The sequence below is a fragment of the Lagopus muta genome, chromosome 2 (assembly GCF_023343835.1).
Source record: "Lagopus muta isolate bLagMut1 chromosome 2, bLagMut1 primary, whole genome shotgun sequence".
In the NCBI taxonomy this organism is placed as follows: Eukaryota; Metazoa; Chordata; class Aves; order Galliformes; family Phasianidae; genus Lagopus; species Lagopus muta.
In genome coordinates, this window is record NC_064434.1 from 104,612,490 (window position 1) to 104,637,804 (window position 25,315).

The following is a 25,315-nucleotide window of genomic DNA, read 5'->3' on the forward strand; positions in this document are numbered from 1 at the left end:
TGAGCAGCTGAATTAACTGCTTCTAGATATTTTCATGCTCTTCACATCCATATCTGCTGACTAACATGGAGACATTAGTCACCCAACAGCTAGTCCAAGCCACATGCTAAATGAATACACATTGGGCATTTACATGTAGTTACCTTAATTTAATATATCACTGGCTTCACTTCTGCATTTTTTAAACAGTGAAAATGTCGCTTTTACATTTTCAACTTGCCAGTCATCCAGTTCTCATAACATACATATACTCAAGGCAACCATTCTTTCATAGCAATAAAGCAGTAAAAGCACAACCAATGGTGCATAACTGAAAATGCAGGGTCTACAGTTTCAACTTGCATTCTGCATTTATTTAAAATCTGAATGCCTGAAACAGCATAGACATACAGACATTACACGTCAGCACTGAAATCCTCCTGAATTTCCGTAGCCTTCAGTAAAGGGTGAGGAAATGAATCTTATGCCTTCATCTCCAACCTGTGCTCCACTTACCGTACTGCAATCACAGTTAAAATGAACAACCGGCTGCAGCTGACAAACTGAGTTCTCTCAAGCTAGTATGTTAAATCCAATAGAAGAGAATGCTGAATTCTGCAATAAAGTATATGTGAGCTGATCTTACTAAAAAAAAAAAAAAAAACCCAAACCTGTAAATGCTGTTTTCACATCCTAAAAGCAGTCTGGTCCATTATTCACACAAACATTTTGTGAAATCAGGGAGCTTTGACAAAAAGCACGATAGCTTCTTGGAAATATTGTACCTGCCTGTTAAATATTTCCATCCTTTTCATCTTTAGAGGAATGTAGAATGTAATTAGTTTGACAGTTGGAGTTTCACATTACAGTATCTGAATTACTGCTATCATGGACAGTTTAAAAAAAGAATGAAAACCAGAAAAAGGAATAGTGGCCCAAAGTCCCATTTCAGAAAGACATCAGTATTCAGGTATTAGCCTTCAGCAGCTGTTAAGAGATTCCCTTGGACTTGGACCACTGGTCTTGATAACCAATACACCCCAAGGTTTTCTTATGATAGGATCCCAGAAATTCTTCCTCTGTAAGACAGAAGTTACAGGTGACAGCACCTCAAAGCATTTCTCCTGTTGAGTTCAGGGAAGTGCAGCAGTGAAAAACCACACGAAGCTACAGCTATGGTCTCGTGCTCTTCCTCTTCTGTACTTCATACAGGACAGCTCAAATTCACTACAGAGAAACTGCTCGATTTTGCCATTTTAAGATAACAAGTTCCTAAGCTCTAAAGGTTTTTTAGTTGTTACATTTGGGCATTTTTAAAATAACCAAACAAGAAGCTGAAACCTTAACATATCATCACAGGAGATGCACAAACTCCTTGGAAAAGAAACAGATGGAGATGATAGCTGGCAGAGCAAACCTAGCAGAAACTGCAGAGTAGTTCATGGGGGGGAACGATTGCTTTGGCTCAAAAAGAAGTCCCTGCTCTGAGCTGTCTCCTACCTTCTTTCCAGTGCTTCATCTTGATGTTACTCTGCCACTTCATGTGAATTCCTTCAGCTTTCCTCCTCCTGTTTTTAAACCTCCTTTCCTCTTTTACTTGCCCCAAATAAACACCCATGTAATCACCCACCCCACTTTCAGGTCAAATGTGCTCCTGGGGAGAGTTCAGCTCTCATTTTGTAGCATAACACCTCTCAACACACTTCTCATTTGTTGACTTACATTGATCGCCACTAAACAAGCCAGCAAACATATACAGCTGTGCATTTATAAAATGAAACATCACCTGGCTCTCCCTAAACTTATAGATAAAACACTTAAGCTGTATTTTGAGCCAATATTGCTTTTAAAGTCAGTAATTCTGTTTGGAATTGGCCAGAAGATGCAGAAATCTCACTCAGACTCACAAGGCAAAGCATTTTGTCCAACACTCCCTATTTTTTTTTTCCCCTTTTTGTTTAAAAAGCAACTTGATTTATTTAAAAAAAAATAAAAAAAATAAAAAAAATGTAACTAGCTTACATTCAGCTTCAGGATAATATTTTCCATAAGACTCCTGGGGATTCCCACTCCATATTTTAAATAGCTCGAATTATTTAACTTACTGGAAGAGACAGAACACGATACAGAAGTAACATCCTATGAGCCATACTTCTGGAGTTCTAAAAATACCTATTTCGGAAAGGGCACTTGAGGAGTTTACATTTCTATACAATTTTCCCTTGGATAAACACTGAAAATGCACTCCTAAGCTGTTAGCACATCCACAAAGTAATGACGACGTTAAATGTTATGTGCAAACTTCTCTGAAAGAAACGAGCAGCGTAACAGAACCAGACCACATCCCTGCATAAAGTCACTGCGAATAATTCAAGATGGAACAGCCTCTGCCAGCTGCCTGGGAGGAGAGAGGGAGCAGCCTGGGTTCTCCCCCACTATAAATATATAAGCTTTCCATCCACCCCCCCGCACTCCTGGATTTAAAACAAATAAGCTTTTAGTTTGCTTGGTTGTTTTTTCCCCCGCTGTAGGAAAGAGCCTTTTCCTTTACTTTAAGAAATTCTGGCTAGCCTCACTTCTTTGATTTATCGCAATAAAAAAAAAAGCATTTTTTTCCCCCCCCCATGACAGCTCCTCTCTCTACTTAATTTCAGGAACAGAAAAGCTGAAGTATTTTGACTTATGTCCCAACAACTCATGAAAGCTCTATCTGCTCTTTGTCCTTCATCTCTTCTCACACACCCAGTGAGGGCCTTTGTGGCCCCAAATCCTGAACCACCCATGCGTACCCTCCAAACACATAAAAAATGAAGGAAAAAAAATTAAGATTAAAAAGATGTGGAAGAACCAAAAAAAAAAAAAAAAAAAAAAAAAAAAAAAGAACCAAGTCAACATGCCATAATTACTCCAGCTCTCCACAAAAGCCAAATAACCCTGAATGCACAGGAGCCTCCTTGCCAGCTTACTGAGCTGCAACAGACTCTGTTTTCACATAGAGGTGGCCCAAGTAACAGCATTTTGAATAAGCTTAGCTTTTTCTTAAAAACAAACAAACAAACAAAAAAAACCCACACTCAAACCAAAAACTTAAGGTTTGGGGTGTTTTTCTCAAGTCTCAAATACCAGTAGTACCTTGAGCTTGAAGAACACACTCAACTTGCATGATAATGACCATAATTATTATAAGCCATCATTTACTGTCAGAAACTAACATCTCCAACCAGCTATATTAAATTCAATATATTTTCATTAGTTATAATAGACAGAGACTTGGCTTTTAACTGACATTCCCATATATCCATTGTTATTACGAGCACCATACATGATAATGGAAAAGTGGGTGTGGAGAAATGGAAGAATTAAAATAACACCATGAAAAGAAAGCCTCCGCTTTCTATGTAGAAAGCTGCCCAAAAGCTGTGTAAATCTCCTCTTGCACTCTGACAAGCACTCTGCATTTTTAATCAGGCCTCCTATTAGCTATTACAGAGCGTACAAGGAACTTGAATACACCGTAAGCCAGAAGACTTATGTTTTAATGAAAAAGTGTTACATCCAGCAGCTTGCTGAAGACTTGCTTCAAAGAATTCTCATGTACTGCGATTTCAAAGAGAGCCGAAAATAATAAGAAGCCAAATTCTTTTGTTACTCAGACCACAGAAGGTGCAAAAACATAAATAAAAGCATAACTTGACCTGAATCACGTATTCTTTGGCACTCCTGATAGAGACCTGCAGGAAGAAACTGTGCACTGCTGGTTCAAATAGGATGCAACATTTCATCTGCAACAAGATGCCATCACTGTATGGACGTGTTCTCGATACGGAGCTGAGGAACTAGCCGCTACCATTCAAAGTACTTATCTTCTTTGTGATACGGTATTATAGAATAATTCAGTTATTAGAAATTAATGATATGAAATGGTTCCCCCGAGAATTACTCGATCCATCATACATTTAATTATGAATACATTTGTTGTACCACTTAACAGGGAAGATACTCTGTGTATGCTGGTGTGCTTTGGATAATAATCCACCACAATTCATTTCCTTCTAAAAAATCTCTCTATGAGCACAATTCTGTGCTTTGAGTGTTTCAGCTTACTTCCATTACGCCACATAGTGACAGCAAAATAATAGAAGTGATTGCACACAGAAAGAAAAAGACAAAATTAAGGGCATAACAACACGCTTGCCTGGAGTGCTTCTTTAAAAAAAGAACACTTGCTATATTCCATAACTTGTTGAGGACTCTAAATACAATATCAAAAACTAGATGAACTCGCATAACTGCACTGAACTAAATTAGGTACAATTTACCCACAATATCAGAGAAGAATGAAGTAAACAGCACTGACCAAAAATAACCATATCGCCAGTCATTATTTTTAGTACATACTCTTCCTTGTCTTTTGCCTGCTAAGCTCAACCCATTTACTAGAGTATCCAAACCAAGTCAAGGTCAAACTTCTCCAGTAAAACAACAGCAGGAAAGAAAAACCTGAAGAACAAATTCACACTTACCATTTGACACAGGTTTCTCATGTGACTTCCTTGATAAATTGCTCTCCCTTAACAAGATGTTAACTGGCAGCAGCAGTCCATACTAGCACGCAGTTAGCATGTGGGAGCACAGTGAAGAGGGGCCTTTCCTACTTGCTGCTCCAGGCCAGGACCACAGAAACCCTTTCATATGGCTTTCAAGCTCCCACTTTCCTCCCTCTCCAGTAAGCTCAAGGATCAGACATTCCAAGTTCTTTCCAGGTTGAGGTGGACACGACCAGCTCCTCCTGGCATCAGCACATTGCTCCCCTACCTCCCTCCCACACTAACAGAGAACTCTTGCTCATCCCAAAAAACAACCCTCTCCTCCAACAGCTCCTAACCTGTTCCAAAGAAACCCTTCTTCAAAAGCAGAGAATCCATCTCATACCCCACAGATCAGGCAGTCACCTTCTCCAACACTTGCTGGCTGTTCCCTGAAGCACTGCAGCCTACATGTATCCCTCTTGCACAGCTGCACCCAATCAGCTGTTCATCACCACCCTCTACTCAACCAACGTCACCTGTGCAGCTCCAACACTTGGGGCCTTCCCTGCTGCCAGCAGCCCCCCCTGCAAGTGGCAAAGCTTTGAGTGCTCCTCTGTTCCACACAAGACCCATTTCTCCCCTTTTTCTCTCCTTCCTTCTACAGCCTGTAATAGGCTCTGGTGACTCCCCATATTTAACTTGCCTTTTGTGTGCCGTGGTGCTCCCAGCATGCCTTCCAAAGCTTCCTTCTGTTGGATCAGTCCCTCACGCCCAACAAAAACTCACCCAAATGTGAAGTCAAGCAGAGACGCTTACACGCGATTGCTGACTGAAAGCCACTGCTCAATTTAGCAGTGCAATTAAATACATGATTATTCAGAAGTGAACTTATATTCAAACCATCTGAACCTCCCTTCTGTTTATCATTAAGTAGATTCTAAAGAGGTTGTCTGAAAGAAGTCATATGGATCTGATTTTTTAGTTATTTGTGAGCAAATGTGAAGGGCTAGCTGTCAAGAAAGAGGAAACAAAAATGTCACATAAATAAATTTAAATAGGCAGTGGTTTGCAAAATCTTTGCAATTTTTTGCATTTATGAACATAAAATTTAAATCACAAGCCAGGATGATGACGCTTTGTTTGAACATCAAGATCATCTTCTGTCATTCACAAAGCTGTCATCTAGATAGGATTTTATTTTTGGATGCTGCCATAGACCAAACAGCACATTCAACGTGCACTAATGCCAGGTGGCCATTTGAAGCACTAAGGTTTGGGTCTCCTTCAGGTGCACGTAATGGTCCCACAATCAAGCTAAACTGACAACACCTGGCATTAGAAGCATTAGTTACTGCTAGAAGGAATAACTAGTCAAAATCTGTATTTCTATTTCAGACAATGTTCTCTACGCAAGGCCTTTTGTTATCACCATTTGTGAAAGCTCCTTGGTAATACACCAGAATGGGTGCAAAAGAAAATAAATCACGATCTTTTATACATGGAGAGTTAGAAGGATGAAGAACACAATTTGAATCTAATCTAGCAGAAAATGAATTTTGTAACTAGAGATTATTTAAATTGGAAGTCTTCCTATTAGAAGCAGGATAAGGAAAGTACTGTAGAAAATCTGTTTATGATCCCATGCACAGGTGCTGGATTTTTTTGTTTGTTTGTTTTCAGTTAAGCAGAAATTATGAGAATTGCAAAGAAGCATTGGGAAGTAGAAGACAGTATCACTGAGTGAGGTAGGAAAGGGGCATTGGGTGGGAATATGGACACAGGAGAAAGTGATGCTGGTTGAAGAGGTTTGGCTATGGGCATAAAGTACTGTCAGCAAAAAGGAAGGAGCTGGGTAATTGTGCAGATTTTGTAGGCTGTAAATTGAATGCGTATTTTCTCTGAACATTTATTTGTAGAAAACCTTCTGTTCTCATTGCACAGACACAGATACCAGGCCCACATTCTGTGTTACCTGGTAATTTTGCAGTCTTAATGGCAGGATTAATGGTGGGATCTGCAGTAACTAACTACACTGATACAAAACGGCACTGTAACCGCTGGTTCCTCCTTGTTGTACTGCTATCTTGCATTTCGAAAGGAGAGACAAACTTCTCTGATGGGATATCCCACTGTATCAGGCAACAGACACACGGTATTTCTGCCACATGCCTTCTGATACTAAAGACAGCTCTAGGGAGAGGCCAGATTAAACAGAAATAATGAAAAAAAGAGAGAAGTTCCAAAACTTTATTTCCCCCTATCAAAATCCTGTGTGAAGGTTCAAACAGGAGAGTTACTTCATAAGACATTTAAGTGGCAGAGACTGCCAGAAGATACTGAAGTCTAAGGCCTGGCCATCATAGTTGGGAGAAAGTATGAAAAGTTAAAAGACAAAGTTGCTTACAAATTTAAAAGCCTCCATAAATATTAGAAATCAGAGTCAAGCACAACAAAGAGGATTTGGCCACTACCCAGTAATGCAGCACTCTTCAAAAGCTCCTCTTGAGTTCATTTGTCTCCCTCTGTTCTGTTGGAAAAGCCTGTGCTGAGCAAAGCATACACTCCCTCCTTCCTCATCCTCACTCCACGTAGAGTGACCCTGAAGTGCTCCAAGGCCTTGCACGTGCAGCACGTGGCTGGAACGCACATCTTGAAACCAAAACTAAAACCAGACAACCTTCCAGGGATTCCTAGAGAGCAGGCAAGGACAGGAGAGCCCCTTGGCTGATAAAATGTATGTTGGTTTGGGGACATCTGTTGCAGATCGTCCCAGCTCTCACTTAAAGTTTTAAAACAGCCTTAAATATATACACACGAACAGCATGAAAGGCTTTTGTTGTGCCAGCCCACGTCAATCTCTCGAAAACCACCTGTTGTCACTTTGCTTTTAGAGAAGGCTTTCCATCCCCAATCAGAGCAGCTCTGTGGCTGTTGTCCCCGCTCTCCAGGTTCTCCTGCCTGCTTGCCAGAGCTGACCACCAGCCGTGCTGCCCACCTGCGACAATGACATTCAGCACAGTGCTGAGCATGGGCACGGTGCTGCCCACCGCAGTATTTACATGCTGTTCTGGGTACACTGCTTCTAGAGCAATTTTCAAAGGCACAATGGATGCAGGGAGTCTAAACACAATGCAGGGAGAAAAAACACAATAAATTATCACCTGAAGGCTGACCAAATAAACCTCAGAAAGCGTTGAGCTAAAAAAGAAATGGAGTGTGCAAGAATGCTAGGAGGTGAGAAGAACTGCCCCAAGTGACATGTTGTCATATGGCAAAGCAGTGAAAGAAGGGAGGATATTAATGAAAGAACTTCTTGGGGATACAAACACAGGTTACCTTTAATCTAGGTTTGGGTAATATAGAAATTTGGAATTCTCCAGACTAAACAACGCATAAGAAGGAAAAAGTTCCTTCCATGGAACCTTGCATCTGATGGAGGTTACAAACACACACCAAAAAACAGAGCAGAACGTGAAATGCTTACTTTTAGGGAGGTAATCCAAAAACAAGTACCTTCTACTGACACTAAAACAACAGCCTACCTCCCCGCAGCCATTCAGCCTCTCTTGCAAGGAAACATGAGATATATGTAAGCCTTTAGCTACTAGATTTCGTGACAAACAACTCTGATCTTTTCAGGGATTATCTTCAAGTACTTATATTTGCAAGGAAAATTTCTGTATTAGCCTCCGAGGTCTTTGAACTTTAGATTCTTTCATTTTGTTCATTTTTATTAAAAAGATTTCTACAGGACCTTTACAACACTTCAAATTGTATTGCAGATGTTATGTGACTCAGGAAGCCATACAGAGAACTCCTGTACGGAGCCACAGAGACAGCTGCTGAATGCTATCTGAATAGTGGCAACATTTTCAGCCCTTTTCATCTAGCTTACCTTAAGGCAGCAATGGTGCACTTTACCCTCTGAATTCTGGCCTACTTGGGATCCTTACACACCTCACCCAGGTAACCAACACTTAGCACAGCTTGGTGTACCGCACACTTCAGTTTATAGACATGGAGGCCAATGCATTGGGATATTCAAGGTATCTGCCACAAGACATGTAGGTCACAGAAACACCGTATCAGATAAAAGGAGCTCAGCCTGATCTCCCTTTTGTCTCACAGATTACAAGTGATTCCATAGTCTAAAAGAAGAAGTGTAAATCTTGATTATTCAGGACTGCTGGGAGTATCAGTTTCCTGCACAAAGGAACACCTGGCAGAAAATAAACCTGAATGAGCCCGTGAATATTTCTATAGAGGACTTCCTGAGGAAGGAATGTCTTCCCATTTCAGCCAGCATCTCTCCATCTTCCCTTTACAGCTTCCCCACCTTAGTTTTCAGCATGATGGGAAGCTCAGAATCATGCTTTATTCATAGTTTAAAAAAGATGATTAGCCAAAATAATTACCTACAGAAAGCCATTGTCCAGCATGCACATGGCTTAAAACTTGATCCTTTATTCACAAATAGTGTCCCCTCAGCACTGATTCAGACAGTCACTATATTGATTCCCCCTGCCACATGTTTACAAGGTACATCTATACCTAGAAGCAGTGTGGAAGTTCAAGCTTGTGCAAAATGCGTCTGCTCAGAAACATTTAATAGCATTTCTGTAACTAGAAGGGATTCATTTGCTTCACAGCTCCTCGTGGATATTATTGTAGGGTCCTAGTAGATTCCAGCCCGCATCTGTTAGTGTTGAAAACCTTGAACCTGATGTACAGAGCCATTCAATAGATCAAGTCCCAGCTACATCAATCAGGGATAATGTATGCTTTTTTGCATGCCAGGCTGCTGCACTCCCTGGGATTGTGCAATCTGTAAAGCCTGGGATGGCTGCTTGTGCTGTTCTTGCTTGGAAGGATTTGTGAAATGAACTCTGTGAGTCCGAACGCCTTCACATCTTTCCTATCTGAAAGAACAAAAAATTACTGTCGCCCAGTCTTGGATTTCCTTACACAGGGGACAGACAACCCCTCAAATGCTAAAGGAAAGTGTGAAAAGAAAATGAAAGAAAAAGAAAAGTCAGATTAAAATAACCAACTTATACACAGATTTGCTTTAGAGAAAAAGCCTGTAACTGACGTGGCTCTTTTTTATGTGCATAGAGATGCAAATCTCAAAGACCTTGAAATAAGTAGTTGATTTCCAGCAAAATGTTATTTACCAAGCAATAAATGCAGATACACTCAAAGGGAACATCGACATCGATCAGTTTAAGTACATCATGCAATTTTCCTTCTTAAATTTTGTTTTGAACGCTGTTTGACATATTTCCAGCAAAAAAAAAACCCATCACCATTAATTCTCCACTGGCACACTGTATAAGCCATGTGATTTGCTTAGAAGAAAGTTTGCACAAAGTGTTTGATCATGGGCCGCCTTCATCAGTCACTGTGCCATTCCTCTCCAGCTACTTCCTGTGAAGGCTCTGAGTGATCCTGCCTGCCCCCATCCAAAAGGCAGCGGGAGCTTGGTTTAACTCCCTTAACCATAAAACACAGCTCTCCTGTTAGCCTGTCATCTACTAATCGAGACTCTCTCCGGAAGGGCCCTGAATATCCATTAGCAGTTGGAATGCTGCATTCAAATACCAGTTTCTAGCAGGAAAATGACAGATTTCAGAACTAATACGGCTGTAGGATAATTCTTCCACAGATGCAGATGCTTGTGTGAGTCATTTTAACAGCTGTAGTGCAAAATATACCACAAATTCCCACAAGTGCTAATGTAGAACCACCCAATCCACTGCCCTGATAGAAGAAAATCTCCAAAGTCATCTTTCTATTAAAGCCAAAATTTCTGAATAACAATATACGTATGCTAGATATGATATAGACATGTTTGTAACAGTGTAGGCTGTGGCATAACTACTGAAAACACTGTACCCCTTGGTTATCAACACAACGAAAACATTCCCTTTGACAACCACCTAGTTTACTGATAGTCACGGATGAGCTACTGATGAAAGCATGCTGCTTTTCCTGTGTTAGGCAATAGATAAACCTCCGAATCAGTATGATGAATTATAGCTCAACATGTACCTAAACAAGAAAATTAGAAGATTGGCAAAATATATTTTGCAGCAGAACAGTGGCATTGCATAGGGTGGCTAGGAAACTACTCAGTATTCTGAAAATTTCTGCTTTTTCAGAAGTTTCTGAAAGCTAGAACAAGTTAATATCTATTCTCTGATTTTTATTACTAGCATTTTGTTCACAATGGACTAATTCTGCTCTATTCATACAACCAATATGCAAGATAGGTAGCGGGACGAGCTTTGCTCAGTTCAGACTATTGTCATCATCTGCGAATTGAATTCAGGGCTTCTCTGCTCTACATATTTTAAGAAAGAGCAATGAAATTCTGTATAGGACAATCTCAAAAGAGGTGTGCTTTCCATACGCATTTTAGACACAGTTTTTGACAGTACTGTTCTATTCCCCATCAGTTTCACATAGCTATCCTAGTAGTTCATGCTACCTTACAAGGGGGAAGTTGTTAGGAACAAACATTTTCTACTTGTCATGAATTATGAATTCACAGTATATATTATAGTGCATTAAATATCTTCCAACTTAAAGAAAACAGACACAAAGTCTCAGAGAAACAAGCAAACACCAAATCAAACCAAAAACCACCCCCACCCCCGTAATGCCCTGCAATTGCAGAGCAAATAACAGGCTGACATATAGAATATCTACTTAAGAACATGTGGTGGCTACATTTCAGGAATTACCCATATTGAAGTATGTGGCTGTTACTTTACCCTGAAATTCTCCAACATCAGAGTGGTGTTGAAGCAAGTGAAAACCAAGACAACTGGAGTAAGGGTAATACATGGTTTCTGTAGAACATGTCCTCTGCATGTAAAGACAATACATCCAAGGGATGTTACTTCCACGTTAAGGTGTTCCAGATGAGCATAGTTCGTCAGTACATCCTAATGCCTGCCTTCAGATGGCTGATTTGCTAAACAGTGGCTGTTAACAGAAGAAAATAATTTAGAGGCTGATGGGGTGGAGGGGAGGAATCTAAGCTTGCCTTTAGAGACACTGTGAAGGTTAAATATTGGGAAAAGCTTCTGTCAGAAGTTCCTGCTCATTGGAATTCCGCACATCAAAACTGGGAGCTTTCTGGAGCTATGGAAACTTACCCCAAATTCAGAGACAAGCACACAATATCGCAGATGAAAGACTGCTGACTGCTGTGCAGTTAAACTACTAATTTACTTAGCATATTCTCTCTTTCTGAGATCTCCTTGCAGCTGTTCATTGCAAATGATCCAAGGCAACATTCACATGCTGGAGACAAGCATAGCAAATTCTAACTGCGGAAACATTTTTAGGAAAAGGTGAAAAAGGATCTGAACTCAACAGAAAAATATCAACGCTTCCTGGTTCTTAAGTATTTAGAACGTATGTGCTGATTTTGTCACTTTCCACTACAGCAAAAAGTTTACATACTGAACTTGAAGTGAGAAATATGAACGGGTAAAGAAATTAAGCTCTTGCCTTAGATGTAACAGCAAATGTCATTCAGTGAACTGAGGTTATTTTGTCCTCACTGCGTTTGTATTACACCGCTCAGATTCCCATTTTGCTTTGGGAGACAGTGTTAGGTATAGGTGAGTGCAATTATAAAACGCTGGAACAAACATGGAATCTAGACTAGAGAAGGTGGTTTAACAGCATTTTCATAAAAAGCCCCAAACAAAAGACTATGAGAAAGGAAAGAGCGGGGGCACTAGGAAGCCAGCCTGGAATGGAGTCCTTCCTTGCACCTCCAGGCAAAGGCTTTCCCAGACCACCCAGGGAAACAGCAGTGAGGCCCACCTGAGCCCAGGCCACTCACTCTGTGTAAAGGCACTGGAAGTGCTCCAGGCAGTGGAGCATGCTTACTGAACTACCCCTGTAACCTGTGGTCTTCCCCAGTCCACAACAGGCTGCAGGGCGCTGTTTTCTGGCACTCTCCTGACCTCTGCACTTCTTTTCATTTTGCTTTGTCTGTAATAGCTCAGAGACTCAGGAGGCAAAGTAATTAATAATTGAGATTCTAAGGCTTGAAGCCTCTTGGAATGTTGCTCATTTCATACTGTATAATTTACCTTCTTTCCTCAGCTTGTGCTTTCTTCATCCGTCTAATTCCATTTGCCTGCTAACAGGAATGAAATGTGAAATGAAACAGAGAGGTGAATATTAGATTTTGAAAATCAAGTGTGCTCAGGTACAGATTGATACTGATCATTATATTGAAATACATCTCCTAGAATCTTTATTTAAAAAACCCGTTGTTCTTGTTAACGATGCCTCACAAGACATAAATATGCCACCATATGTGTATACATGCACCACAGCCTTCATGCACATCTCATGGTGAAGACTTACTGACATCAAGGCACTGATGCAATCAGCCATGCAGTTCTTTGTACAAGATTTCTTTCCACTCTTTTCATAAGTCTCCCACTGTTATTTCAACCTGTCAAGTTTTCTGGGAAACAGTGTCAGCTGCAGCTCTTATGTTATAACTAGACATGCTTTGCACCCACATGCTCTCAGGTTTCCTTTGGTCTAAGTATCAACTCGGTCTCTTCTGGCAAGAGTTGCAAACAGAGATAACCCCCAGCCTCCCCAGTCCTTCACAAGACCTTTCCTACGAAATTAACAAGCTGATGTTTAATCCTATCTTTTCTCACAGCTCTCTCCTACCGGGCACACCGGGTTCAGTCCCTCTCCTTTTAGGTACCTGAGTGGGATGTCACATGTAACATACAGCTTTGAAAAGAGGTTCTAGCAATCTCTATCTGAGATGGACAAAAATAAAATCCTTCCATCCCATAGGATAACTTTCCTCTCTGAGGTCCATTGGAACTCAGCAGAACCCCCTGCAATGTCTTTCTACATACCGCTGTCCCCTTCCTCAGCCAGCTCCCTCCATGAACTTCAGAACTACTTGACTCCACAGCTAGCCCTTGTTTCTTTGCTCCTGTCTAAACCCCACTTCTTCTCAAGACTTCCCAAACAGGAGAATCTCGGGTTTTCAGCAGAGCCCATGTTTTCTTAAATTAAACTATTATCAGTCACTGAGAAGACATCTGATAACAGTAAACAGAGCGGCAGTCAGCAGCTCAGCCCCGCTCTCTGAATCAGCAGTGAACACTGAGCTCAGCTAAAAAGCAGTCACTGAGCCTGAATTAATGATATACATGGCAAGGAGCAATGGAGGAGCCGGAGAATGATATAGCCAGAGCTCCTGAAGGAAGCTTTGCTGACCTGAAAAGTAAATTTCCCCCTGCATATGTCCTTTCTTTGTACCCAGGCCACAGCTGCCAAGGTAGCAATGCGAGTAAACATTAAGCAGCAGATCACTGCCATCACAAAGATGGAGGAATGGCACGAGTTTCTATGCTTTTCCTCACGTTCACGTGCCCTGCTCCCTTTTTTTAAAAATCACACAATGAAAATAAAATTCCATTCTCGAAATAAAGAAACAAACAAATAAATAAATAAAATCATATGCATGACCAACATGGCCTCAAAGAGCCCAGTACAACAAAGTGGAATCAATTCTTTTACATCTTCTTCTTGATACTCTGCTGATACATACTTTGTGTACGGCATTTACATTCCCTCCCTGACCCGGCTCTACACTCAGTTACACTCTCCCCAGTCAGTATCAGGTTTACTTTCAGTTATCTCTTAGCTTTATAAACAATTCCTCTGCTCCTTTTCTCATCTCCTTCCAACAAACAAACTGGAACTGATCTGACACATTCTGACATCAACCATTAGTGGATTTTACCACAAACTTCTACTGCAATCACTTACTCTTGCCTGCTTAGATTATAAAAGCATCTCCGTGTTTCTACTTGACCAAGCAAAGCTGGTCTTCAGGCATTACCAAAGTCAACAGTATCAACAACAATTAAAAACAGCTTGGTTTCAATCCCAGTGTGTATGGTTATACATGGATTTGTTTGGAGCATATGTTCAAAAGAGCGCACACATTTTCATTGCTTTTATTGACTTAAAACCTCATATTTTTAAAAATGCAATCAAGAGGGGGGAAAAAAAAATGAAAAAAAAAACCCCAACAACCCACACAAACAGATTTCTGAGGCTAAATACTGGAGTTAAAATAAACCAGCCTTACAATAAAAAGCTCGTGTTTTAAAGGCCTGTAAAGAGGATTTGCTGCACCCATGTCTGGATAAACATTAATAAGTGGACCTCCATTCAGATCCAGCTTAAGACATATGCATCTGAAGTCACGTGAGTGCAAACGTGAACTCTTTAATTTGCAACACGGAGGTCTGGGGGCCGAATGTAAAAAAATAAGTCATTAGACAGCTTCTTTAGGATAGAGTTTGGGATCTGACACTTTCAAGCCTCTGTTTCTGTTGGCTGCAACTCCTCCTGATCACTGCTGAGCTTGAGCATTTGCCCACTTCAGCATTCTAAAGACATAAAAAATGTAATTCTCTATTCAATCTGCTTCTCAGCCAAGCACATTCTGTGTAGCAGGTTTCCAGCCCAGGTCATTTCTCTCCCCACCACCACCAGTGCTAGAAAATGACATTACGATAATGAATTAAATGATCCTCTCATTCAGTCATTCCTTTTTCTCACAACTACAGTTCTTCTTCCAAGTAGCCCTGGCTAATGTTTTCTCTAACTCCCCATTGATATTACATGGAGTATTACTGTGCTGTGGGCTACTTTAAAAAGGAGCCTTTGCTCCTGTGCAGAAGATGCTGGTACAACAGGTCAGTGTGAGCTGGCAAGAGAGAGCGGTTCCGGTGCAGAGCTTTTCCTTTCCCATCTCACACAAGGGCACAACAGAGTAGATGTATTTCAGGCACACCACTGACCCTGAGCACAGCAAAGCAGAGAGGAAGAACAACAACCAGAGAAAGAAATCTTTTTGATTTGAGGTTTGCTTGTCTGGGACTTCGGCTTTTTTCATGTTAACCAAAAAGAAAAGCTGCAGTCGGGATCAAGTTTGCATCTCTCGGCTCCAGTCTGGTTCCCCTGCTGCCCCTGGGCAGCCTAAGAATGGTATGTTTCACACATGGGGCAAGTGGCTGCAACCTAGCCTTAGAGCAAGGCCATCACATCCTCCAAGTGCAGGAGACTGAAATACATAGGCTACAAAATCTAAAAAATAAACCCAGCATTTGCTCTGTTGCCTGTACAGTCACACGTAAGGGACAACCGAGAACTTTCCCTGTGTATAATCATGACTCAGATGAGCCTACCATAAAATGGGGTTTTAAAAGAGCAGCAGAAGCTTAGGAGTTAATGATTCTGTGGAAAATGTTTAAAAAAGAAAAGTCTGAGTGTAGCCTGCAATACATAAAGTGAAAACTGACAAAGAGATGGTAGCAATATACCATCAAATTCTTTGCCAAAGCAAATGAAAAAGTCACCCGGGCAGATAACATCTGGATGTGTGCAATCTCAATTTAGTCAAAATCCCAATGTAAACAAGTCCACTGATAGCAGAAGGGTAGTTAAACATTCCGCTAGCTTTGGGTAATTGAAACCATCTTCCTTTTTTTTTAAAAAAAAAAAAACAACAACCAAACCTTTCAATTATCAAACTCAGAGGAAGAAACTGACAGCTATTGGAAGGAATCCATTAAAATTCCAGTTTCTTACTTTGCAGGCCGACATCTTTGTAAACAATATCTTTGTTTACCAAGGCTAGGAATTGGGCAATGTCAGAGCTCTCAAATGGCTTAACAGTAGTAAACGTCAGTAATAGAAGGATATGTATTATTTATAATATAAACACCATATACTTGGATGTGATTTATTAGACAGAGATATATGTACCGCTAATTCTATAATGAGATTATTATTTCCAGTAACATGAATATTACATGGAAAGCTGGAAGAAAACTTATTTCTGCTGTACAACGTGGAGCTCCCTTAAAGCATTCCCATCACCCCTCAGGAATCCTGCAAAAATGGCAGCAGCCACTCTGGGAATGGGAACAACGCAGCAAATAAGTTCAGTCTCAGGAAGATTTCACGTAAAGGCTGTGTAGGATCAGTGGCAACGTATCACATGGCACCAGCCTAATTACATATTGCAGTAGTTGCTTGGTCAACCCATATGTCAACTTACTGCATTTGTACATTAGCACTGATAATGAAGTTTTGCCAGTAATCTGAAACATCTGCAACAAGTACCAGTGAGGCATTGAGTACAGAGTAGCATTAACAAAACATATATATATATATATATATATATTTTTTTTCCCCAGTGCTAACATCTCAACATGGTTCTGGGGTAAATGTCACATTAGAAATAACTGTAGTCCTGCATAAATTAATTTCTGTCCCTTCTGCCCGAATGCACGTGAAGTGGAATAGTCTATACAGTTCTACCAGCAGGCATGTAATTTCTATGCAACAAAGCTGAGGCCTGTTCAGCTCCAAGTCAAGTGCTGGGAGCTCTAACAAGGTTAGGAAGCACTAGGGGCTACGAGACAAAGAAATTCCTGTGAAGTCCACTGTGCATTTTCCTGTTAAAAGGAGAATATTATTCACATGTGCAAACCCCAGCAAATCCTAATGGCAACTAATTGGAAAGTAAACTCCAAAAACTCTAAAATTCTCTTTTCCCCTCACTCACAATGCTAAAAAGCTCATTTTTGTAAATAGGGCAAGACTCTCATTTCCATGTAGCTACGGCAGGAGCAAGTATTAAACAGGCTGATTTAAAAAGAAAAGCATATCAGAATACTTATTTGCACACAGTTATGCAGAAAAATCACCTCAAATGAAATTCAATTGAGCCATTTTATGTTGACTATGACATACAAGTAAATCTAATAAACAACGCAAGCAAAATAAATCACTACGCTGACAAAAAAAACAAAAACAAAAAAAAAAAAGCAAAAGCAAACAGATTTAAAAAGTAAAACCATGAAAAACCCAACAGTTTGCTCAGAAGAAAACTGTCTAGCATGGTCATTGACATTGATAACTTCAATGCTATCTGGAGCTGAATTTCTGAATTTCAAACTCTGGACCTCTGATCTCATTTGCACAGTAAGAATCACACCCCAGTGCCATTCTCTAACGGAGGAATCTTGCAACAGCGCATCACGCCCAACCATTTATAGACAATCTTTGCCTACATCGAAGATAAAAACGTTCAGCTTTCAAGACAGTCCATGGGGCAGGCACAGCATTAACCATTTTCAAAGTGTTACTCCGTTGCCTTGCACTTTGCATAAACCCATCCTGGACACACTCAGTATTAATAAATCAATTAGATCCGGGTATTTTAACAGTGCCACATCACACGATTGGCACAGCTCCACCAATCAAAGTCTTTATGCTTAGATTCCATTTTTCTATTGTTTTCTAATGTTGGGCTACTTAAATATTATCATTCAAACCACAAATGTATTCATGGAAATAGGTCTCAGAGAGTACGTTTCAATCATTCATAACCTCACTACTGTTTTTCAAGGTATGACTCACCAGCAGCCATGTATCTTGGCTATAATTGGGGAATGCTTTGTTAATGTTGTAAGGCTTTTCTTCCACTGCAGAAAAAAAATGACCATTCTGAAGGTATTTGATTGTCCAAAATTGTACTGTCTATTAAAAATGGAATGGCTTGCTTCTGCTGCGGGTTTCCAAAGAGAAAAACAAACTGAAAACAGTAGCTCAGGATTATCTGATTATCAGACCTATCAATCTCCTGAATCACATTTTGAGAAAAAGAACATGGAGAGATTTTCTTTTTCATTTGTTTCTTGTTTTTGTTGTTGTTTTAAGATACTGCAAATCAAATCTCAAAATTACATTAGTGCGTAGTCATTATCAGCTCCACGTTAACACAAAGGCATGTTGGGATAGTTAATCTGCTTCATCACACTGTATGTCATTCAGCCAGCTGACAAAGTCTCTCATTTAAGTACCATCTACAAAATTGCATTGCATACAGTGGGAATTTTGCTGACAACAATTTTATCCCACCACACTGTGCCCCTCTAGGGACTTAATCCTTGGAAAGCACTTGGTGTCCCCCTTGTGAATGTATACTATGAAAAAATACATCAAAATTGGACTGAAACCATGCGCCTGCAGCTTTGAGATGCAATGCTCCTGAACAAGAACTTCAGTTCCCAGCAGTGAATGCTTCTCTCACCCTGAATATTTCCAGAGAAAAACAGAACACAAAACACACTCCATATCCGAGATGCAGTGGTCTGGAGGATATTCACTAATCACTCAGTGAGATTCTTCAACAGCCGTACTACTCCATTTCAGAAATAACATTTCAGGAATGTATTTATACTATGTCAAACGTGGATCCCCCGAGCAATGCATTGAAGGTAATCACCGGTACATCTGTTTCTGTCATATTTAAATTCATGGCCTAATTCAATTGCAAATAATTAGCTATTTATCACCATGAAGTTCACATTACAAAATCAGAAAGGGCCAACACGATCCTAGCCATTTAACAAAAGATTCGGGCCTTGGAAGGAGGAAAGGGGAGAAAAACAAAATAAACCCTAGCAATCAATCCCACAGTAAACCAAACACAATCAGTTCTGCCTGCCCATCATACTCCTACAAGACCCAGATCCTTTTGTTTTTTCACAGACTTACAGAATATACTGCCATACACATCAGTTAAGCCCATCTTTCATTTTTATAGCCTGAAGAGAATTATGTAGACAAAACAACGTGAGCACACAGCCCCTGCAATACTGGTGTGACCTCGGTTTCTAACACCTACTTTGGAATGCTACTATAACTCAAGAACTTTTTTTTCCCTTGCAAGGACATCTTAATTATCCCACCCGTGACATGAATGTTTTTGGAAGATAAAGTCTGTAATTAACTTGTTGCCAAACAATATGTTTACTGTCCCTGAAGGTCAGTTCTCATATAAAGACATAAGGACACTTAACTTTGGGAGATGTGCATTGTAACCGCCGTCAAACATTAACTAAGTAATCATCCATTATCCATAGCAGCAGCAATCCAAAGTATGAACATATTCCAAGCATTATAAAATGATTGTGCTAAAATAAATCCCTACCAAGGCTTCCAAAAAATAAGCACAACCACAGACGTGGTGCTTGACCCATTGTAACAGGATTTGTTAGAAATTCCACTTCATCTCAGTAGTCAATCGGAAGTGGAAGAATTTGCTCAGACAGTCAAACACGATTGTTCCCTTATTACAGAAATCTGTCTCTGCTGACTGCCCTGGTCAGGGGAAACGAAATTTGAAAAGATTTCAACAAAACAGCTGTAAAGACTCCTTGCCTCATCTAGTACTGAATTTATGCTAGAAATTTACACAGGCCCCTTGCACTCAGAAACCTGTGATGTGCGAAGGGCGGTGGGAGGGAACAAGAGGTTCATTAGCCCTGCTAAGCCCTGAAAGGCAGCTTTGCACTCCTACTCAGGTCAGGCCCTCTGTTTTTTTCCAGCTTCTTTTTGTGCTGGACGTTGAGTGGCGCCTTCAAATTCATGAAGCAGCTTCCAGCTACACTTAAGAGAAGTATTTGGTGTGGATAAGGGCACAATTCACATTCCTAACAAGTGTCCTGTTTCAGGCAGATGAAAAAGCAGCTATGCTGAATTAAAGACCGCTTACAATATGTATGTCAGTTAATTGTATATATGAGTTAGGAGAGGTACAAAGAAGATGAGAAAAAGGACAAGCACTGGAAGAAGTAAAAGGAAAATTACAATAGAGATACATTCCCTCTTTGCTGTTGTGCCAAGTGTTACTCAGTCTGTGACTCACATCTCCATCATTATTCTGAATTTCAACAGGAAACCTAGCACACACTTGGCCCTAACTCTGACTTACACTGCACTTACAGTCAGAGACAAACGGAGAGAACAGAAGACAAAGAAAAACAGCTACCAAAATTAAGGAAGAATAACATAGACTTTGCCCAGTAAGGAGCATCCTTCTCCTCAGCTCACATGCAGAGGAAATTCTGGACACCACAGGAACTGCTTATGAAGAAAGCCAGAAGAACCAGCAACACAGGCAAGAGTGAATATACATTTAGAGGGGATAAAAATGAATGCCAGAAATAATCAACACTGAAATAAAGGATGGAAAAGTTCAACTATGCTAAGGAAAGTAAGAATTCAGGAAGGGAAAGACATGAGAAATTAGGATGCCAAAGACAATGAACACAAGAACTGGAGAAGGAAGAGTCTGGAGACGTTCATGTACAAGCATGGCTATTAGCACTGCAGTGAACTAGTAAATAAGAAAGCTCTTTTGGCACATCACAGTCTATTATAGAAGATATTTTGTACTTGTACCATTCACGCAAAATTAGTTGATTCCTGGCATCTGTCATTTGCAAAACTCACGTGTGTCAGCACTTCAGATACTAGAATAGCTTGTAAGTGTTGAAACATGGACTATTTGCTGTTTTTCCACTGAGAATAGATTAGATTTCAAATTCCTCCACTTTGTTACCAAAAGCATTTCCATCAGCTGGAAACACTTTTCAATCCATCTTGCCAACATTTGACCTATGCTAGTTTCTTTTGGAAGGTGAAACCAGTCAGGATTGGGCATGGATAAGCAATTCTCTACTGAGAACATGTCAAATAGACACACGGCCTTCCACAAGCCAGAATGCAGTCAGTGTGCATTTCTTAGGGACACTTGCTCTGAGCTGTTCATATGGAAGCACATAACAAGAACCTATGTCACTCGGCAGTTTCTCTTGTAGATTAGCAGAGGGAACACACATGCTATTCATTTTCTGAAATAATATTGGAGAGTGCTGTTTATATACCGCCTATAGACCATCTAATTTAAAGAATGTAGCATATTAAAGTAATTGAAAAAGGCATTTGTTTCTGCAGCACAAAATGTAGAGTCTGATTGCTAGACAAAATAATTGACATACTGTTAGACTATACACATTTGCATCAATACTATCGTGTAATAAGCTAGGGCATGATAAGAGAAGACTACAGCTAATCTCAGCCCAGAAACCTTCAGTCTTACTTCTTCACTACTGCCAGTGACCCCCCTGAAGTGCCAGCCATCTGCAAACTGACTTTTGCACATGAAATGGATGCAAAGATATGATGTTACTGCTGGCTGGCAGCTTGTGGCACCTGATACCACAGCAGTATTACCTTTACCATATTGCAGATGGAAGTATGCCTAAGTTCGTCCTCACGTTCTTCCCACCATTCCCCTTCCCCATCCTTCCACACTCTTTTTTCTTTGAAAACAGGTTCTCACAAGTCCAGCCCTGCTGCCTTTTCAATTTCCCAAATAATCTGTTGACTTCCTCATGGTTTCCAGGAACAAAAGCTTTCCACAGGCCGGCAGCACCCTGCAGAGAATACAGATGCCTTGTTGCAACAGAAGGAAGAAAATCAGAGTTGAAGTTATTATCCTGAGCAGTACCACCACTCTCCATCCTCCGTGTAAAGTTGTTCAAGTCCTTCCCACTTTCACATTCCTCTTCTTGCTCAAATGGAGGATATTTGGGACAGAGAGCAGCCAGGAGTACAGGTGCCCACTAGGTCCACTAAGATGCTGGATGTGAATCAGACGCACTGGGATCACAGGCTCCTACTGAATTTCACTCGTAACAGGAGCCTCAGATAAACCTTCACACGAAAGAGAAGTGTTACTAAATACTCAGCTTCCAGCACTATGCGCTAGCAAATGTCCCCTGGATGATGGATTGTCCTGTACACTCCTTTTGCACGCAGTCACCCAGGGTGCACCAGTGACGTGTTACCCCAGGCTGAATCCTGCTGAATGAGGCAGCTTGTAGAGCAATGCCACAGTTCTGCAAAGCAGCAGCTTTTAGGCTTTCAGTCCAGCTAATCTGGAGGTCAAAATACACGAGACTTAGTTTTGCATTAACACTATAAACGATCAAAATAAATCATTAGCTATGATTCATCTATTTGTGCAGAAACAAGTAAATGTCAGTACTGTCAGGAAAGGGAAAAGTTTATGATTAAGCTCCAGCTATATTCATTCCTCATAATCACTACTTGAGGAAAGCATTCACATGCATTTTTAAAAGATTCAGCTCTTCATTTTCCTTCCACCCCAATGAGATAACATCGCGAGGAATTCACACACAGGAACAGCTATGCAGAAACACATACCTTTACATTCAATATTGTTACATGAAATGGTTTTGCAATTAGGCTCATTTTAGAGCAGAAAAACACTTCAACAGAAAATGACAGGATAACTCAAATAAGCATAGAAAGTAATTGTGCTTAAACAGATGCAGACATCAAGTCATGGATCGTCTACAATTCACTGGAAAGCTCACATGCAATTCTGCTGTCGAAACTGAGTGTTTCAATTACTGGCAGTCTTAACCTTTCTGCTGCATGAATTTTTGATCTCCACTCAAAGAGGAACAGGGAAACCACCCAGTTTTCCAGCATGTACAGAATAACTAAGCAATCCGTATCATGTTCCCACTGAGAAAAACCCCCCATCCATCCTGTCTATCAGTAAAGATCGCTGGAGGAATGCCAAGTGAGGAACGCCAAGTGAGGCATTTGTGTCTGTTTGACTTACATGGGTTGTGTTCATCTATATTTGTTCGAGTCACAAATAAGGATAAAACAGTAAACCAGGCAGGGCACAGCACACAGACCATCCTCCTGTCTCATGAGAAAAGGCTCTCAGACGAGGAAAGAGCTTGTGAACTGCTGCCACCTGAGTTAACAACAATAACACGATATTATACCTTTGGGTATTTTGAACATGGAATTAAGTCATTTATTTAAATATCGTGTAACAGCTCCAGAACCACTAGGAAAAAAAAAAAAAAGGTTTTATTTTTCTGATGTACCAGCAAGTTTTACATGGAGACCCCGAGTGCCTCACCACGTTACGGCTGCAGAACGAGTCTTAATTAATTTACTCCCAAATGAGTACCACGTTTAGAAGGAAAGAAAGTGTAATTTTATCCTGGGAGGCAGCTTCACACACATGGGACAAACCGTTACCTTATCTGATTCGTATCTGTTCTCTAATGGTGCAGAGTCTTACCGTACAAAAAGTCATTCTAAAAACACCCAGCTGCTATTGCACATAAATACTGCCTTCTTTGCTCTGGATAAAACCCTTTGGAGGGAAATTGCTAACTTGCTTAAGGCTTGTTTTTCTCACATCCCACATGGACATGCCTCAAGCACTCCTATCAAATTTTAATCACCTATGTGGAAACATCTACAAGTTCAACAAAGTTCCGCTGCTTCTGTTCTGCTATTTTGGTGTTTTAATTGTGTTACTTCATGCAGCAGAACGAAGTTTGACATCAGTACAAAATCTCACAAAACATCAGTTTAACTGTAGTTTCCCCCTTAGGAAATGCATTCCCTTGAGGATAACTAATGCAAACCATCTGAAAGCCCCATTTCAGCTTAAAACCTTCTCAAAGAATGCCATTCTCATAAAGTCAGTGGCAGCATTATGATTTGTCTGAGGCACAGAAGTGTGGGAATTTTTTTTTTTTTAATTGTGTTAAAAAAAAATACATTCAAAAATTTAAAAAAAAAATCATATTAAATGAAAATTTAATCCAAATTCAATAGCACTGACTCCGGAACAAAAGTGTGATAGCATCATGCTGGAGACAGACAATTAACATTCTGCTGGAGATGGACGATCCTTATCATTTGCCTTCATTGCTTCAACAACTTTTTATTAAGGCAGTGGCCAATGCTGTAATACAAAGACAAGAGTCCGTGCAAACATCCAAAAGAGGATTTCACAATAACATTCAGTGATTCAGCGTATCAGAAGCTGATGCTGACTTTACAAATATCAAAGCCTATCGTGTTGCAATAAATTCCACCAAACTAATTTATTAGAATGCTAATTGTTGTTTTTTATAGCAGCAGAAGGAAGTCACTTTATGTCTCAGTCTTTGAAGAGAACCTTGGAATCTTACCTATGTGTTCCAATTGTTAATTGAGTAATGACAGTTAATTCTGGACGTAGGGGAGCAAAACTTGCAAGATATAATTTCTACAGTCACACAGTCAGACACACTTGATCTCATAGGGGCACACATGGATGCAGACTGATAGCAACCACGAGGAAAGCGGCAGCACAGGTAGTCATCTGCAAAGGAGCAGTCATTTCCTACAACAGCATTTAAGAAAGCTGCAGAGGAAGAGGCAGCGTGCAGTTCTACCAATAATCAGCCCATGCCTTCCCATGGCTCTTGCCTGCTCTTTCAATGTGTCTATCAGGTATCCCCCCCGCGATGAGCAATCCCCCAGCAGCTGAAGGCACCAATGCATATTCCACAGACGTATTCCCATGCATTACTTCAACCTTTGCGTTCTCACCTCCACATTTTCAGCCTGTGAAGAAATGATTCCGCTATTGCTAACCTCCCTGCTTTCCCCCCCCAAAGCAATGAAGACACTTCTTGTATGCTGGACACTGTCTTGGCTTTAAGTAGCCTGTTGGGCCTCGAGCTGCCCTTCCCTCACCTGGGTGAATGTAACTCTCACAATATTAGTGTTCTCAGCGAGAGAAAAGAGAGAATCACTACTCCAGGATAAAAACGCTTTTAGCTAAAAGAACTCAGCAATCAGGAAAAAAGAGGAGCAATCATTTTGTTCCCATGACAAACAAAACCTTCCATGCCAGTAGACGCCATATATTGACAATAAGCTGTAAGCAGAGTAGCACACCTAGTAATAAGGTGGCATTATGCTGCACTGGATTTCTATCTTGCAGATGTTATTTTTCCATTCTAGGTAGAATTTTGTAA

At 40.5% G+C, this 25,315-nt stretch overlaps 1 protein-coding gene across 6 annotated transcripts in view; it reads right to left on the bottom strand.

Annotated features, from left to right (window-relative positions):
• Positions 1-25,315, bottom strand: part of MACROD2 (mono-ADP ribosylhydrolase 2) — an 834,860-nt gene that overhangs the window by 433,121 nt on the left and 376,424 nt on the right. The window lies entirely within an intron of this gene.